The following is a 7,786-nucleotide window of genomic DNA, read 5'->3' on the forward strand; positions in this document are numbered from 1 at the left end:
AGTCTCCTTAGTTGGGAAAAATACTGTTTCTGGAGGGAATCTAAGGTTGCCTTGTAACTGGTGCCATCTAGTGGTCCAGTTAAGTTATTGCTCTGAGGTTGGACACAAAAGCAAGCGCTGAGAAGACACTGGGTGGAGTTCAGTCGGGATCTGCCCCAGTGAGAGTACTTAGTGGACGACATACTATAGTCGTTTGACAAAGTTGTACAGAGCTTATACTTACTGAAATATTAATGCATCAATGAACTCACATTTACTCAGGAGTTAGAATCGAGAAAAATGGTTGTAGGTGCTCAGCCCATGCTAGTCGTGCTTCTATTTGGAGCCATTTTATCCTCTTCCCGACCACCATCCTGCTCTTCCCACTTTAACCTCCAGTTTACTTTGTGCTCTTCCATCATGGGTCCCTAGAGTTAGAAGCTACCTTGTTACCCTCAATCCCTTTAGTAACATGTTGGTAAGAAGCTAGAAAATTCAGGGATACTTGCTTGGTACATTCCTGCTATTTAAAAAGTTCCCCACAATAGCCTCAGTTGGGTTGGATTTAGGGAAGGAGACTTCAAAGGGCATTGGTTCTAGGATTTAGGACAGTGAGTACAGAAGGAAGATGAAAGAAGACACCCTGTCTTGCCTGCTGGCTGTTTGACAGCAACTAGGGACAAGAAGTTCACCTGTTCTTCTCCTAAGGTCTACTGGGTCTTGGTCTCCCTCTTCTTTTTATTTGTCCCCTTCTTCTGTCCTACTTGTAATTATCAAGACAGAATGAAAGTTTGCTCCAGATACAGTTGGAAATTCTCCACCTTTGTCCCTATTTCACAGCAGGATCTTGGAATAAGAGCAAGAAGGCTGATCTTTGGAAGGGCACTTCCTTAAGAGCAGCAGGAAGGGCAGCAGGACCATCTTCCTGGTGGCATCTTGCTGTACTAGTATAGTGGTCTGACTTGGGCCACCATTAGAGCTGCCATGTGGGTGTAAACTTGTGCAGGCACCAGAAATTATACCCGTAATGCCATTAGAGGACTTGTGAGTGGTGGGAGATGAGCAGAGGTCCTGCCAGGCCTAATGCCGGTGAGGAGGCTTCAGTCTGCTAACCGTAAGGGCTACTGGGCTGTAAGGAAAGGGTACTGGGCAGAAAGGGAAGGGTACTGGGTATCCCAGCATTGTGGACAGCAAAACAACAGCACCTGCAAATAAGGCAAGTAAGTAGAGATATTGCTAAAAGGGAACATACAGAAAAACACTGGAGAAGTCTTCCTGGAGAGGGACCCTGCCTGTGTCCCCGCCAAGCTCCCTGCTCTGTGGCGGGGTGAATCTACTCCTAACAGAAATCTTACCCACATAATGATGGCCCCGTTGGTTTCATCCACAATAGCAATGCTGATATGCAGATAACTCGCAGGGAGACAGACCCCTAGGTGCCTTGGGGATGCTTCCCACAGCTGGTCACCAGGATGAGCAGGGTCTTTAAAGTCAGATAAATGTTCACATCTTGGCTTATTATGTGTGAGACATTGGGCAAATTATTAAATTTATTTGCGCTTCATTTTCCCCATTTACAAAATGGAAATAAAGATATCTATGTCAGAGAATGTTATAAGGGGCAAGTGAGACAATCCAAGTAAAGTACCCAACCCCAAACTGTTTATAATAAATGCTATTATTATGACCCTGTAACTCACAGGGCGGAAAGACCTAAATGCGTGGACGGTGTATCACCATTATGGCCTGTGGAATAAAGTACCCATTTCACCAATAACTAGAAGGTCTTTGACAAACAACAAAGACCACCAAGAGGGTAATAGGCTTGGAAAATGGTGTGATAATTCTGTACAGTGGAGTGAATACTGATCTTTGAGTCAGAAGATGTTTTTATTGATTGATCTTTTATCAAACTTCTAACCAAATAGCAGGCACGGTGCAGCTCTTGTAGGAGGGAAAAAATGGGCACCATAATCAGTGTCCCTGCCCTCATGGAGCTTAAGATCTGGTCAGGAAGGCAGATGTTAAGTAAATGATTCCACAATTAAGTTAATTACCAATGAGATAAGTGCTTTGAATGATGAATACAGTGTGCCAATAGAGCACCTAGCAGGGTGGGGTGGGGGTTTAGGTTAGTCTGAGGAATTCAGGGAAGGCTTCCTTGAGGGGGTGATATTTAAGTTGTTAATGAAGTGAAGATGGTATGGGGTGGGGAGGTGGAGGAGGAGGAGGGCATCTCCAGGCAGAGGAGCCTGGTGTCTCCTGAGTTGAAAGCACTGTATCTGAGCAGCTTAAAAAATGTAATCAGGCCAGCATGGCTGGAGCACCGTGAGTGAGGAGGGAGGATCTGAGACCTGGGTTTTTTGCCCAGCTCTGCTACTTATTGGCTGTGTGACCTTGGGCAGGTCATTTAAACTTTCTGAGCAGCAGTTTTCTCACGTGACAAATGGAGATATTACCACACTGAAGCAGTTGAAAGGATTAAGAGAGATGTGAGTTCTTTGTAAATTGTGCACTAATAAGGTATTATGTTTCTGTGCTGATCTAAGTGCAATGAATACTGAAAGCATCTGAAGGTGTGGATGAGTCATGTTGGTTTTTAGAGTTTCAGAGTGATGGCTTGGAAGAATAGGGAAGAGTTAAAACTCAGCAGGTGTTTGTTTACTCTAGGTTGCTAAAAGCAGAGCTTGCTTCACAGCTGTTCTAGGCATTCCCTTCTGCTAGGATCTGAATGGTACATATGGTTCTCTGGACCAGGGCAGGACCCACCTGCCCCACTGTAATAGGGTCATGGTTTCCATATAGGGCCTTTATGGAGATCCTCAATGGTGTTTTTATGGTATTTCCATAAATAGAATTTCTAGTCTGTATGTATAAACACACGTATAACAATCACCAGAAACTAATACAACATTGTAAATCAACTATACTTCAATAAAAATTTAAAAAATAATAAAAAGACATTTCTAGTCTGTTGCCTCAGATGTGTTCATTTGACTCCTAAAAACATCTATTTGTAAAAATTTTCTCATGTTTATACAGTTGGTTCCACACATGCTTTTCTGTAATTCCAAAGTCCGCAACGTTCTGAAAACCAAAAATTTTGTTTCTAACTCATTTGGGTGGCAAAACCTGGCCTGACTTGCATCCATTTTGTGGCAAAGCCAGAGGTGAAGCTATTTATAGTCTTTGTTTACTCAACCTAATGTTAATAGTCATGGCTTTTACTGCAGAAACATAATTGTGTTTATTATGGGCTTGAGATCTGCATATACATATCAAATAATAAGAGTTTCCAACATTCTGTAGTTTCTAATAGAAAAATCTGGGTGATGTGTCTTTTTACTCTGAGTATTATTTGGCTAGTGTGCTAGCGTGTTTAGCATAAGTGAGAATCATTATAGGGTACATGAATTGGACATATCAGAAGAGACAAATCTGTTGCAGCATAATGAACAAACAAAAACCCCACCAACCAATTTCATACATGCATTAAGACATGCACTTTTACACTTTTCAAAATGGCATGAATAATTATGTACAGGTACTCATACCTGGTATATACTTAATTATATATATTTAATTAAACATTATACTTGTTTATTTTAAAATCCTTAAAAATCCAATTGTCTCATAGTTCCAGGAGTAGAAATACGCACTAAATTTCTTTGTGAGAATGGAGTATTTTCTAAATCTGTTAACCTGACCTCATATACCCTTTAGAAGAGGGACAAACTTACCATTTTCCTTTTTTGTTGCTTAGGTTGACCGAGCATTTCATTACATTGTGTTCATTCATTATTATAGACGGGCTTAGTTACGGAGAAATTATTTGCAGAGGTAACTCATGGTGTCAACTTTGTAATCTGGTTATTGGCCCTGAGATCCTGTGAGACAGTGCTCCCCACGACCCCAGAGCACCTTGTGGGTAGGGGAGGTAAGTGCTCGACCAGGCATTCACAGTGTGGCTTTTTTATTTTATTGAAGTTTTGTGAATTCCAGACTGGGTTCCTCTGTATATGCCTGAGTGAAGTCCAGCATGTAAATAACTTCATGTTTGAATTTTAAATCTTCATCCCATACATTGTTCTAAACAGCAAGAGCTGTGTACGACAGAAACCGCCCCCCGCCCCCGAAAGGTAAGTCTTTCATCCTAATGTAAGAGGGCACGAATATCCTCCCTTTACACAGTCACCACTGCTGCTTTAGATGGGAAGACAGAACTGAAATGCAGTTTGACCTTTGATAAAGAATGCCTTGAGGTGGGACTTGGGTGAGAGAAGTGCCTTGAGACTAAGTCTCTGAATGCCTTGGAAAGAATTTGGAAATGGAGTAAAAGACTTGAATTCAAATATTGGCTCTGTTGATTTTGTAGCTGGATGTCCTTTGATTTGCTTCTTAATTTCTCTAAATCACAGTTTACTTGGCTCCAAAATTAAAGCACTAACATCTACTCTGCATGGTTGTAAGAGAATTAACTTAGATACCATCCCCTCACCCCAAAAGCACCTAGCATCTAGCAGATCATCAATAAATTAAGCTACTTTGGTTAATATGTTTTCAGAGCTTACAAGGTGTTAAGTTCTGGGCTCTTTGCTTTCAGGGTTGGGCAGAAGACAAGGCAGAAGACAGGAAAGGAAGTGGAAGTATGGGAAATAAAATGAACAAGGAGATTGGTCATTCTCAGGTAATTCAAGTGGGAACACCACCGTCTCTATGAAAAACAGTCAAAAACCAAGAAAGGAGGTGGTTTCTCCAAAGGCACAAAGAATACAGGAGTGATGGCAGAAGGATGGAATCAGGTCCAGGGACTTTTCCGGAGGAGAGGACTTCTGTGCCTGGTGTGGAAGGAGGAAGTGGATTGGCTGTGGGGAGGGTGGGGTTAGGGTACTCAAGCTGCAATTGGGGAAGGACCTCAATAAATGTCCCTGAGGAATATGGACCAGGAAGCTGGGAAGCTATATTGGAAGATAAAAAGTGTGAAAGGAGGAAGTTGCAGCTACTGGTGGAAAAAGGTGAGTGGTTTGTATAGTAAATATAATTGGAGCCTCTCTCCACACCCTCAAATGCCTCTGCCCACTGAATAACAGATACTGGCTAGACTGTTTCAATGTGCTTTGGAAGGTTAAAAGAAAACAAAACCCAACTTTAAAAAGAGAAAGGATTATAAAGGTAACCCTTGTAAAACATTTGAACAAAAATTGAACAAATATGACCAAAAAAGGTTATCTAACAATTCATGGCCCCAGAGGTAATCACTGCTAACATTTTGATGTATTTTCTTTCAGCTTTTAAACACATATTATATCACAGTTGTACACATTTTGTATTCTGCTTTTTTTTTCCCCGAACTCTCATGTTTTCCCATGTAAATGTCATTAGATACTCTTTTGAACATGTTTTTATAACTATTCCTTTGAACAGACAACATTCTAATTTATTGAATCAATAAACACTCTGTGATTTGGACATTAAAGTTGTTTCCTTTCCTGGGTTAGCATCAGCAGTGTGGTGATTAATATTACCAAGATAATTTTCAAGTTCATAGAATCATAGACTCCTCTTTTCCAGGGGGGAATTCCATCCTTCCATCCTCCTTAATTCAGCATAGTAAAGGACTCAGGACTTCAGGGAAGCCAGAGACAAGTTTCCAGAATGAACGACTAGGGAATTCCCTGGCACTCTCACCATCTAGGGTCCCAGGTTCAATTCCTGGTCAGGGAACAAAGATTCCACAAGTCTTGCATGTGGCAAAAAACAAAACAAAACAAACAAACAAACCAAAACCAAAACCAAAAAAAACAAAAACTAGGTGAGGAACTTGTGGGCTCCTGAGAGAATGCCTACTCAGATACTCCCCTACAGAAAGGCCCTGCTGGGACAGGGAAGGGTGTCCTCTGGGCACTCAACCTTGCCAGGACCATGAAAGAGCACCGAGACCAGAGAGCTGACCTAGCCCATAGACAGGGCACAGAGACAGGAAACTCTTCTTTCTAAAGCAGTCTGGGAAAATTCTCATCCATATGATGTTTTTTTCTGCTGCCAATAACTTGACACCCACATCTTTGATTCTGCCCTGCTGAAAGAACGGCAGGTCACTCAGAGGAGGGGTTGCTATCATTTTGAGTGTTTAGAAATTCTGCCCCACTCTCTTCTTCTCTTCTGCCCATTTTCTAGCTCAGTGGGTCTCAGCCACTCCCTAGGGAACAGTTTGAAGATTCGTGGGCTTTCTTTTTGTAATTACAGTGATGAGGGGGGAACTGTGGGCCCTTATGGGTAGGGTAGGGGAATAAGATACTCTTCAAAGCATAGCCTGAACAATGAAGAACTGTCCCTCCTCCAGATTCTCAAATGTCCCCCAGGACATTCATGTAGGTGAAAACTTGTGTTTAATTATTGGAGCCTAGAATTTAATACAATTTTAAAAGTGGTTTTAATATACAATGAACTTTCTAGGAATGCAATTACGGTTCTGCATGAATTCAGGGAAGACTGACTTTGCTACCAAGAGTTGTTCAACATTTCGTTAAGTCACCTCATTGATGGCGACGTGCTGGAGGTAGTTGAGTCACCAACTCAGCACCTGTATCATCCCGCATTTGTAGCAGTTCCAGCCCCGTAATTCTATGGATAAGTGCAAGCATCTGCCTACTTCATCATGACTTCAATACTCGTTAAAATACTGTTTATGTTCTTTTACTACAAATTACTTTTTTTCTTATGTCACAGACAGGGAAGCATGTTGATTTTTTTTTAAGTTTTGTGTGTAGGTAGGTTATTTCCTCTATGAGCTTCAATTCAGCACAGTAAAGGAGTCATGACAAAATGTTTCAAGGGTTGAAGGTTGAGAACCTCAGTTCTAATCAGTCTCACAGCATTTGGCTTTTCCCCACCTCCTTCCCAGGACAAGCCAGAAAGAAGCTTTTTGTTTTACCCCATCCTCCAGAAGGAGCCCTCTCTCTCCTCTGGCAGCCCAAACTCATTCCCATGAACAATATACACACGTGCGCGCCCCCCCCCCCCCCAACACACACACAGGCACACACCTTCCACCACCAGACAACAGCCTGGAGTCTCCGGAACTGTCAAAAGGCCTGCACTTCCCCCACTGTCTCTAGAGCTCCCAGTTCTTCCTTAGTCAAGAAATATTGATTGCTAGGCCCTGCTGGAGTAGAGATAATGCTGGCTTCTGCCCACTTGGAGGCTCTTTATTTCCTGGTCTTTTTCTTTCTTTCTTTCTTTTTCCCCCTCCTACTTCAATTTCTCTCCTTGATGCTACCCTCCCCATCTTTTGCTTCCAATCCTCTCTCCGCGTTCCCTCCCCGAAGCAGGCGAGTAGCATTGCTGCTGGACCCACGGAGCCGCTCTGGTCTCCAGCTCTGTCTTCTCCACCCAACTCCTGTCGCGCTGAGGTGGCTCCCGGCCTTCACCCCCTCCCCTCCCCGCCCATCCCTGTCTGACCCTGGCTTCTCCTTTCTCTCCCACCCGTCTCGTTCTCTTCCTGGCCCTCGGCCTCTGCTTCTCTCGTCTCACCCCGAACCAGGGCTGCCTTCTCTTTGTGCAGCCGTCTTTCTCCACCTGCATCCCAGATTCCCTGTCTCAGCTCCAGCTCCTCGGCCTTTGGCTCGGGCACACTCGCCCCCACCTCAGCTTCCAGTGGTCTAGCCTGCAGGTCCCCGCGCGTGTGTGCTTGTGCGCCGGCGTCCCTCTCCCCTACCTCGGAGCCCCGCTCCCCTGCCGCCCGCCCCCCGGCGCTGTGGGCGGTCCAGGGCGGGGCCGGGATCCGGGCGGCTCCCGGGGCTCGGGT

The sequence above is a fragment of the Balaenoptera borealis genome, assembly GCF_965194805.1.
Source record: "Balaenoptera borealis genome assembly, chromosome: 12".
NCBI classification, from domain to species: Eukaryota; Metazoa; Chordata; class Mammalia; order Artiodactyla; family Balaenopteridae; genus Balaenoptera; species Balaenoptera borealis.